The 11,375-nt window shown below is 41.2% G+C and overlaps 1 long non-coding RNA gene across 1 annotated transcript; it reads left to right on the forward strand.

Moving 5' to 3' along the window:
* The first annotated feature begins 6 nt into the window (after positions 1 to 6).
* On the forward strand, positions 7 to 5,751 carry LOC115940773 (uncharacterized). Its single transcript, XR_004075506.2, has 2 exons — positions 7 to 5,391; positions 5,489 to 5,751. It is a non-coding gene; the product is annotated as an uncharacterized LOC115940773 (long non-coding RNA).
* The last annotated feature ends 5,624 nt before the right edge of the window (positions 5,752 to 11,375 follow it).

Raw genomic sequence — 11,375 nt, forward strand, 5'->3', positions numbered from 1 at the left:
AAAATCTTTCTGTATTGCTGTCTACTGAAGTTACACTTAACCTTTCCTAAAAATGAAAAGTTTGTTTCATATAGTCAGAGAATTAAAACAATCTCTTGGCCAACGAGATGTTTTTCATCCTTCTTGCTCTGTATTTTGAGTTCCATGATCACTTTTGAATGAGCAGTTTGCTGTTAATAAAATTTGTTGGCTGACTAATGATTACCAAGTTATAGTATAGATTTGTAATTAATTCTACCATCTTGCACTTTATTTATTTTTTTTATTTCATTGATTTTATTCAGTATTGTTCTATATATCCTTCCAGAAAGGGGTCGCTTTTCTGTTTGTAGAATTGCGCTAGTCTTTTCTTTGATCTCCTGTTGAGTTCATAGGTGGTCAGAATGGTTTGATAACTATCTAGCTGAATTCCTGGGACCAGACAAAATTTAAGTCTCCTACTCCTCCACCATCTTGCACTTTATAAGTGATAAGTTGAAGCTAGGATTTTCAGGTTACATAATATTCTGAAATATTTTAACATCATATGGGTAAAAATTAAACATGTCATTGAGTTGATAATTTAGTGGTAAGCTATTTCTGGCTAACTGACAAGTTAAGGAAATTTAAAGCTTTTTATTCTTAACTAAAGGAAATGTATATCAAATCACATTATTGGCTTTATTATTTTAGTGGTATGTCTATAGAAAATATTATGGACCCAGTGTGTCATAAAATTACCCTCAAGAGGCCAGTAGGTAAGTCAGAAAATTCTGCCTTTCCATAGGTTTATCTGCATTTAATTCTCCCATACTTGTATAAGGATGTACTTGTACACAAAGGACAACTTACATAATAGGAAATACTTGAAAATATGTACCATTTGAATAATTGCTGTTTTCACTGACTTACTAGGATTTTAATTTATGTAACAGCCGATGTCAGGTCGGTATTTATTGGTGGCTAATGTATTCATCTGCTATAGAAATCAGATTGACATCTTTACTATTACTTAAAGAGATTTTCCTAGGTCAGCAGAGGTGTTCCAAATTACTTGTTTAACAAAGGATTTATAAATACCTAGTTTGTGCTAAGCACCATCCTGTACTGGTCATACAGAGATAAAATTCCCTCTCAGAAAGTTAAAAATCTAGAAAGGCAGTAAGAATATATGAACAATAGAGACTTTAGCAGGGGTGCTGTGGGAGTATAATGACAAGTGCCATTTCCAGTAGTGTCACTAGCCTCATTCTTGTATAGAACTATCAGTCAGCGTTCAGTTAGAGAAGCAGAACTACTAGGGTAGAGGTTTATACGGGATTTGACTTGACACTGTCGTGGGAGCTGGTTAAGCATGGCTTTCTGAGGCTGTTACCTTTGTTTCTGATGTAGGAGCTTGAAGTCCAAGAGCAGGCAATAAAGAAGGGAAGATGGCTGTAAAGTGGGAGACACAGGAACAAGTAGAAATCGCAAGCACAGATTGAAACCCTTGCCATTTTTATTACCTCAGACTTTGATAGTAGGACTCCTGGAAAAGCCTGGGTCCTTTTTCGCACATACCTTGTCCAAAGGTTAGAAAAGCTTGAAGGGTGATCCAGGGAAAGATTGGGAAGTTGCAGGCCCACCTTCCAGCTGGTGAGCCACAGATGAGCAACAACATGTATGAGCTACTAAATAGTTGTTGCTTCACATCTGCCCTCTAAAATTGCTCAAGAATTGAATGCTCACTCGGGGTGCCTGGGTGGCTCAGTCGGTTAAGCGACTGCCTTCGGCTCAGGTCATGATCCTGGAGTCCCGGGATCGAGTCCCGCATCAGGCTCCCTGCTTAGCAGGGAGCCTGCTTCTCTCTCGACCCTCCCCCCTCTCATGAGCTCTCTCTCTCTCTCTCTCATTCTGTCTCAAATAAATAAATAAAATTAAAAAAAAAAAAAAAAAGAATTGAATGCTCACTCTTAACCAAAACATTCAGGGAAGAGAATTCTGGAAAGTAGTTCAGCCTAACCCACTTGACACATTATGAACCACCACAGTAACTAGCCTATTAATAAATGTTAACCTGAATGAATAATACTTAAAGCAAAAATCTAGTCCCAAGAAGTCAATGAATTTCCAGTAAAACGGAGAGAGCAGGAAGGTGACAGGTCAGAAAAGAAAGGCTGAGCTGGCATTTGAAAGAGGAAGTTAGCCAAAAGAATGAGGAGTTCGGTCCAGAAAGAAGGAGCAGCATTTGTGATTGAAGAAGAAGAAGAAGAAGCTAATGTAGGAGAGTAACATTTTTAAAATTCAAGAAGTTACTCAAGTGAAATACAAATAGGAGTTATATTAGGGTCCTTAAATACTGTGCTTAGCAATTGGATTTTGTTCTGAGGACAGGGAAGCCAGTGAAAGGTTTTAAGCAGAGGAATGACAACTAGATTTTTGTTTCAGAAAAGGCACCATCAACAGTAGAGGACAGCTTGGAGAGAGGCAAAGCTAGCTCAGCTTCAGGTTCATTCTAGCCAAAAGACATTGGAGACCTTAACCAAAGGCCTTGTCAGTGAGGTTGGAAAGGAGGGAATTGAGAAACACTAAAGGCAACATTAGTGGGACTTGAGTGTGCAGAATATAGAAGAAGGGAACAATCAATGTGAGTCACAGCTTTCTTGCTTGAAAGGGAAGAGAACGGGAGGTACTATTATTCACTGTGACTTCAAGAAAGAGAGTAAGTCTTGGAGCCAAGAAAGAGAGTAAGTCTTGGAGCCATGAAAGAATATCAGTGTTTCAGAAATGATAGAGAATTCCACAAAAGAAGGAATAGCCAGTTACTGGAGGAAAATTGGGAGAGAGCAGTGTCAAAAATCAAGACTTTGGAGAGTTCCATGTCAGAAGAGCCACTTTTTCAGGGAGATTAAGAGGACTCAAAGTGCCCATTAGAGTTAATAGCTTGGAAGTCTCTGGCCCTTCTTAGAGTAGTTTTGTTTGAATAGCAGGGACAAAAGATAGATTACAGTGGTGGTAAAGGATTGAAAGGCTGTGAGGAAATAGACCTACACAAAATAATTTCCAGAACACTACTTACCCTCACTTGTATTGTCTACACACCTATTAGATACCTTAAAGACATTTCAAATGTAAGTTAAAAATAGATCTCTTAGTCTCCACCCCTAGCCTGCTCTTCACTAAGTCTTCTCCATCTCAGATAATGGTACCACCCAAGTTGGTCAGCCCAAAAAACTAGGAGTCAGCCTTAGTCCCTTTCACTTTTTTTTTTTTTTTTAAGACTTTATGAGAGAGACGGGCGCCTGGGTGGCTCAGTTGGTTAAGCGGCTGCCTTCGGCTCAGGTCATGATCCTGGAGTCTCTGGATCGAGTCCCGCATCGGGCTCCCTGCTCAGCGAGGAGCCTGCTTCTCCCTCTGACCCTCCCCCCTCTCATGTGCTCTCTCTCATTCTCTCTCTATCTCAGATAGATAAATAAAATCTTTAGAAAAAAAAAAAAAAGACTTTATGAGAGAGAGCAAGCACAAGGGGGGTGGGGAGGCAGACTAAGCTCACTCCCCACTGAGCAGGGGGCCTGATGATGATGTGGGGCTCCTAGATCCCAGGACCCTGGGACCATGACCTGAGCTGAAGGCAGACACTTGATGGAGTCACCCAGGCACCCCACCCTTTCACTTTTCTTTCTAATCCATCAGCAAGTCTTGTTTACCTCTACTCTCAAAACTGATTATAAATCTGTCCCCTCCTACTACTGCCTAATCCAAGCTGCCATGTTTCACTTGGGCTACTACATTCTCTGTTGTCACACTTGCACCCCTTTTATTATAAAATGTAAGTCGAATCCTATCACTCCCCTGCATAAAACTTTGTAATGCCCCATTTAGAATAGACTCTAATCCTTACCATTATTCACAAGGTACTATATGATCTGGTCCCCAGCAATTTCTCTGACCTCATCTACCACTCTCCCTGTTCATTCTGCTTTGGCCACCTGTTCTTTGCTGTTCCTCACACGTCTAAACTTTCCCAGTTTGCAGACTTTGCACAAATTCAGAGCTTCCCAGACAGGTTGCCACAGATGGCAAATATGCCAGGAGATACTACTCCTTAATATGTGGGGCAGCCAGGCTGATCCCCGGGCTAATGATTTCAGGCTGAGAACAGCTTCATCTGGGGCTCCTCATCAGGCCACTTGGTCTGAGCAGATTCTGAGAACAGGCCCCACAGTCCCCAGAACCAGAGAACCAGATGACTGATGTCCTGCACTCAGCAACACTGAAACATTGCCAAGAGAGAGTGCTCTGCCACCCGGACATAAACAATAGTGGCTGGTTGTAGAGCACATGCTGCTTCTGTTGGGCAAGGGGCCATGGATGTGCTGGAGGAATTTGTTTACCTGTGCCCAAGGAGTATGGTGTCAACCCAAAGTGAAGCCAGCCAACAGCCAGAAGAGGTGATAAGCCGAGCAGGGGTCCTAGAGGCAAAACTCCAGACCCCAGCTCCAAATCTCTACCTTTAAATTATCAGAAATGTATTTCTATGTGGTAGATGTGGTTTGGGACCTACCAACAGGCTGCGTGGTGATTGGCTGTGCAGTCTGCAGATTAGAGTATCATGATTATTTTTTAAGTACATGATATGAAAAAGTCTAATTGAATTTGAAGTATTTTTGTATTAGCAAAAGAAATAGATTACAATGTCAATGAAAAAAGGGAAATGTTAGAGTCTTGTTATAAAAGTTTTATAGTGAGCATAAAAAAATATATAATGATGATAATTACTAATCTGAAGACCATTCCAGTCAAGTCAGTCACCCTAAGTCAGTGGCTGTTCTTAACATCCTTCATGGTGAGATAACCAGAAATGTTTCCTGATATGATTAAATATAAAGTAGACAGTATCACCTATGATGTAATCTAGCCAAAAATAATTAACTTGAATCTATCAAGGCTTAAGATGTAAATTCCAGTTTCCAGGAACTGCAGGAGATAGAGGAATAAGATAAATGACACTAAAGGAAGTAATTAAGGATTATGTTTCTCCATGTATTAGGTGTTAAGTGTTTTCCATTAAAATTTTTTTATGTTCTCTGTTAAGGTCTGGTACCTCTTTTATATAACATTTATTCTAAAACTCTCTATTCTTTATTAGTATTAAAAAATGTACCTTGCTTAAATTTTGTTTGTTGTTAAGAAATAAAATTAAGATGTAGATTCCTGGAACTTTGTTATTGGGGTTAAAATGCAATTGAAATGCAAAATCTTGTAACATCTGCTTCCGGTAATGATAGACTAGGTAATTCAGACCAACTGTCCGACTGAAGAAATTGTTAACATTTGGGTGAGATATAAAACATATCTTAAGAATACTAAAGCACGAAGAGGTAATGAGAAATCATCAGGCCAAGAACTGAGAGACAGTGGAAATTCAGAGAGGTGAGTTTAGGACTTGGGCCCACTTACGCCCTGGTAGCATTTGCCAGCCTGAAAGAGATAGCTAAGAGACTAAGCTATTCTTTTGGTGACCTCACAGGACTAGAGGAGTGAAAGATGGAGTTCAAGACCCATTGAGGAGGGAGACCCAAGTAAACATCACCATTGCCTACCACCACCACACACAGACTCAGCTTTTGGTGCAGACTTAAAAAACCAGTCCTTCCATGGCCAGCACCCTGCTGTGAGTGGACGACTCCATGAACAGTCAGCCCTGAACTTGGATTAAGGTGATCCCAGATTGCTGGTGCCCCCAGGTCCCTGGCAAAAGCAATACAATAAACCTGGTTTAGAGGAACAAAACATGATCTTCGTCTTTTCTTCTACAAACGATTTTCAAACCCAATTTTATAGTAAAAGATAATCAGATGATTAGGAGATAAGGATCTGTAAGCAAGAACTAAATAAGCCATAAACTAATTATGCTTACTGTATTAAAGCAGATAAAAGTCAAGTTTGAAAATGTTGACAAAAAACCAGAAATAACATTTAAAAGAAAATTTGAAAAATACAAATTCTAGAACTGAAAAAATATATAGAAAAATTAGCTCAGTTGACCACTTGTCAATAACAGATTAGACAAAGGTGAATGGAGCAATTATGAACTGGAAATAACTTAGAATATCTAGAAGGAAGAAGAGAGAGACAAAGATGAAAAATACCAAAGGGAGAGTAGGAGACAGAGAAGATACAATAAGGTCTAATATGTAGTTGGAATTCCCAAAGAAAATGAGGCAGAGGCAATATTTAAAGAGCTCATGGCCAGAAGATCATGACACAAAATGGTCGATCTGTGGGGGGAAATTACCTAACCAGAATTCTATAGCAGTAAAAGTATCTTTTAAGAATGAAAGAGAAATAAAGATTTTGAGAGAACTAAAAATGAGTTAGCAACCAGTGGCACTTCATTGAAAGACTAAAAGGTATTCTTAAGGAAAAGGGGGTGCCTAGGTGGGTCAGTTGGTTAAGCATCTGCCTTTGGCTCCAGTCATGATCCCCAGGTCCTGGGATCGAGACCCGTGTCGGGCTTCCTGCTCAGCAGAGAGTCTGCTTCTCTCTATCTCTGTCCCTCTGCCCCTCACCACTGCTCGTTCTCTCTCTCTCTCTCTCTCAAAATCTTTAAAAAAAAAAAAAAAAAGGAAAATGATCCCACAGAAAATGACAGAAACAGGGAAAAAGGAAGAAAAACATAGCTGTTAAATATGTGAGTAAACCTAAGTGAACATTGTAAGTGTACATATAAACTAGTGAGATTTTAAAATATTTTTAGGTAGAAGTAGACAAATTCATAATTATATCAGTGACTAAAAAATTAATAAGCAGGTTATAGAATTTGAACAAAACAAACTGTGCTTAAAAGAGTTACATAGAACACTACTCCCAATAACCACAGGCTACACATTCTTCTCAAGTACCAATGAAATAGTATACAAGAGGCCCCTGGGGGTGCTCAGTCAGTTAAGCCTCTGACTCTTGGTTTCGGCTCAGGTCGTGACTTCAGGGCTGTGAGATCAAGCCCTGTGTAGGGCTCTGTGCTGAGCGCAGAATCGGCTTGAGATTCTCTATCCCTCTCCCTCTGCTGCTCCTCATGCTCTCTCTCTCACTCAAATAAATAAATCTTAAAAAAAAAAAGAAACTGTACAAAAATTGACCATATAATGTTGCATAATGCATGCCTCAACAGATTTGAAAGGATTGAAATCATGCATAATATTTTTGCTGATCACAGAGCAAATGTGCTTAAAAGTTGTTAACAAAATGATAAGGAAATCCACATGTATTTTGAAATTAAGAAATGCATTTCTAAATAATCCATGCATCAAAGAAGAAATTAGAAAGGAAATTAGAAAGTATTGTGAAATGAATGATAAAAAAAAAAAAAGATACAGAACCGCAAGGAGTACAGAATCTGGCCCAAAACTTCCTGAAGTTGGGTTTGCGGTTGGAGATTCCTCAAAGAAGAAAAGTTGTTTGTTTTTCTCTTTATTCTCCTCTGCCCAGAGCCAAGATTGGAATAAGCCAGTGTGACAGGCAGAATTCTGCACTGCCCCACAGTGCTGCCGTCGTGTCACCCTCAGTAAAATCCCCTCCCCTGAGCGCAGATGGAATCTGTGACTTGCATCTGATGAATACAATATAGCAAAGGCGGTATGTTACAACTCCCTCCATTGGGTTACTTTGTGTGGCAAAGGTGATGAGAAGTCACTCCCACTGCTGCATTACACTGTATAAGACCATCCTAGCAGCCTGGCAAGACTCTCCTGCTGGCCTTAAAGAAGCGGACTGCCATGTTGTGAACTACCTATGAACAGGGCCACAGGCAGGGAATGGCAGGCAGCTTCCAGAACCTGACGGCAGGCGCCAGCAGACAGGCAGTAAAAAGCTGGGGCCCTCAGTCATAGAGCTGAAAGGAAATGAATTCATGCAACAAATGGAGGTTGGAAGAGGATCTTCCCCCAGTCAAGCCTCTGATGAAACCAAGGTCCCAGCCAATACCTGCACTGCACCCTGATGAAACCCTAAGCAGAGAACCCTGGTAAGCTGTACCCAAGCCTCTAACCCACAGACACTGAGAGATAGTAAATGTGTACTCTTTTAGGCCTGGAAATGTGTGATTGTTACGCTGCTGTCAAAAGCTAGTACAACAAGGATCCTTAACATTTCCACTGTGGCATGGCTTTTTTCCTAATCCACCCACTGTGAGTCTCCTTTCAGAGGGTCTGATGCAAATTCCCCCCTTTGTGCAGGCTTAAGACTTGGTTTCCTGATCTCATGGACATGGCCTTTCGACCCTAGCTCTGGGTCAACAAAAATCAGCAGCTATTCCCAGAGCAAAGACCAGCTCCAGGTCTCACTCAACATGCTTCCTTTCTACCTTTGAGGATTTCCAACATCCAGTTCAGCCACGCATTTTTCAATTCTGGTGTTTAAAATGTTTCATCCAGCATTGGTTGGTGTTCTTTAACAAGAGGATCTCTTTAAAGATCCAGTCTATGTCCTGGGATTCGTGTTCATTGTTCAACCCACTGAAGTCTTAGTCTCCACCACTGCCACACCCTAAGCTGCATTTGCAGAAGAGATCATGATCCCTTCATTCTAAATCCAGTCCACTCTTTGCAGTCCTCGTGTTACTGGGCCTCCCTCTTGGCAGCATCTGGTGCTATTGGCCACAGCCTTCCTTCCTTCCTTTCCTCCCTGGCTTCTAACTGTGTGTTTGCTATCACTGCTTCCTCTCAATTTCCTTAGCTGACAACTGTCTGCCTCCTTCCTAAATATTGGTGTTCCTCAGGGTTCTGTCCGATGAATTTTTATTCCCACTCTACAGACTACCTGGACAATCTTAGCCGTCCCCATGGCTTTTACTATCATGAGTATGCTGATGACTTCCTCATCTATATCTCAAATTGTATCAGACAGGATAGGTTAGGTTAAGTGAGATAAGAAACTATCCCCAAATCTTCGTGTAACATGGAAAAGCTTATTTTTTGCTCATGGAGAATCCACCACAGGTCCAAGTGACCCTCCAGAGAAACTGTCCTCCATATGATGACACAGTGATCCAGCTTCAGAGCCTGCAACCTTACCTTCACACCACGAAATCTTCATGATCGCCCTGCAGGAGAAGGGGTCAGAAGAGGTCTTACTTCAGTGATTAAATGCTTCAACTCAAAGGGAATACATCACTTTCATTCATAGTCTGTTGGCCACAACGAGTCACATGGCACCACTCAAACACAGGTGAGGCTCTGGGCCAGAGGAGAGGAGAACTGGTTGTGGGCCAGAACTAGGACTGTCTACCACACAAATCTAGATCTCTTTCATGAGCCCCAGGCCTGTGTGCCCAGTTACGCTCGCCACATCTCTGCCTGAATGTTCCATGAGCACCCTGAAGTGAATGTGTCGAAGAATAAACACATTATTTGTCCAATCCTATACCCCTTTCTTCTATATCTGCACTATTAGTCAGTGACACAATGCAGAAATCTGGGAGCTACCCTGAGCTCCTCTCTCCCATACCTTCCTCTTACAAGTAATAAATGACTAGATTCATCACCTCTCTGCCCCATCTCTGCTTCCCCATGGCTATTGCCTCTGGTCAGAGCTCTGCAATGGTAAAGGACTTGCCACCCGCTGCCCAGCCCCTCCCCAGCCCTCCTATGTTCTGTTGCCTAAACCCAATGTGACCATGTTTCTCCTCTTCAGCCATCTCTCCATTCCCTCTAAGGTAAGATTTGTTTAGGGCCCTCCATTACCTGGTCTTGTCCTTCCTCTCCAGCCTTTCCTCTTCCATTCCCCATCCCCACCTGACCCTCATTCCCCGCTGCAGCAGCCATGGCAAAATACTTGCATTTCCTGGACTGTAACCAACATGACAAAGCATGCCTTTGCTCATGCAGTTCCTCTTCCTGCCTAGAAAATGTGATTCATCTTTCAAGACACAACTCATACATCATCTCCTCTATGATGCTTCTTGTGACACTCAGTCTCCCTCCTTATTGTGTAAGCTCAGCCTTTTCTCTGTTGAATCCCACTCCATCTGGTGCAGATGTGAGCATTGCATCTACAACATTTCATTATGCTGTTTACTCCAGAATTTGGCAGTGCATGTGGTTCATAGTAGGTGCTCAGTTATTGTTGGATTAATTAATTAATTGCCACTCTAAGTCTTGAGCTACTACTGTTTCCCTCTCTGGCTCTTCCTCCTTCAGCCCTTTGGTAACATCTTTGATCTTTTGCCCTTCTGCCCTTCCTTGTTCCTGCTACCACTCTCCTAGATATCACTCAAATTCACTTATGTATTGGGCTTGAAAAAAACAGAGAAGACACTAGAGAATCCCTTTTTGGAGAAATAACTAAAATCTAATCAAGTTGAAATAAAAAAGGCTACTAATGAGATACAATAAAAAATGGAAGTTCTAACTGCTAGGATAAATGAGGCATAAGAGAGAATTAATGATATAGAAGACAAAATGATGGAGAATAAAGAAGCTGAGAAAAAGAGATAACTACTGGAGCACAAGGGGACAATTTGAGAGATAAGTGATACCATAAAGCAAAACAGTATTAGAGTAATTGAGATCCCAGAAGAGGAAAGAGAGAAAGGGGCAGAAGATATATCTGAGCAAATTATAGCTGAGAACTTCCCCAATCTGGGGAAGGAAACAGGTATTCAAGTCCAGGAGGCACAGAGAACTGCCCCCCCCAAAAAAAATAAAAAATAGGTCAATATCTCAACATGTAATAGTAAAGCTTGCAAATTTCAGAGACAGAAAAATCCTGAAAGCAGCTCAGGACAGGAGGTCTATAACCTACAAGGGTAGACACATTAGACTGGCAGCAGGCCAGAAAGGACAGGCATGATATATTCAGGGTGCTAAATGAGAAAAATTTGCAGCCAAGAATACTATATCCAGCAAGGCTGTCATTCAAAATAGAAGGAGAGATGAAAAGCTTCCAGGAAAAAGAGAAACTAAAAGAAATTGTGATCACTAAACCAGCCCTGCAAGAAATATTAAGGGGGCGATCCTTTAAGCAAAGAGAAAGCCCAAAAGTAACATCAACCAGAAAGGAACAGAGACAATATAGAGAAACAGTGAGTGTACAGGTAATACAATGGCACTAAATTCATATCTTTCAGTAGTTACTCTGAATGTAAATGGGCTAAATGTCCCAGTCAAAAGACACAGAGTATCAGAATGGGTAAAAAAGCAAGACCCATCGGTATGCTGTCAGCAAGAAACTCATTTTAGACCCAAAGACACCTCCAGATTGAAAGTGAGAGGGTGGGCGGATCAAGATGGCGGAGGAGTAGGAGACCTGGATTTCGTCTCCTCTCAGGAATTCAGCTGGATAGGGATCAAACCATTCTGAACACCTACAAACTCAACAGGAGATTGAAGAAAAGAAGAGCAACAACTCTCTCATCA

The sequence above is a fragment of the Leptonychotes weddellii genome, chromosome 4 (assembly GCF_054177405.1).
Source record: "Leptonychotes weddellii isolate Sample4059 chromosome 4, ASM5417740v2, whole genome shotgun sequence".
Lineage (NCBI taxonomy): Eukaryota > Metazoa > Chordata > Mammalia > Carnivora > Phocidae > Leptonychotes > Leptonychotes weddellii.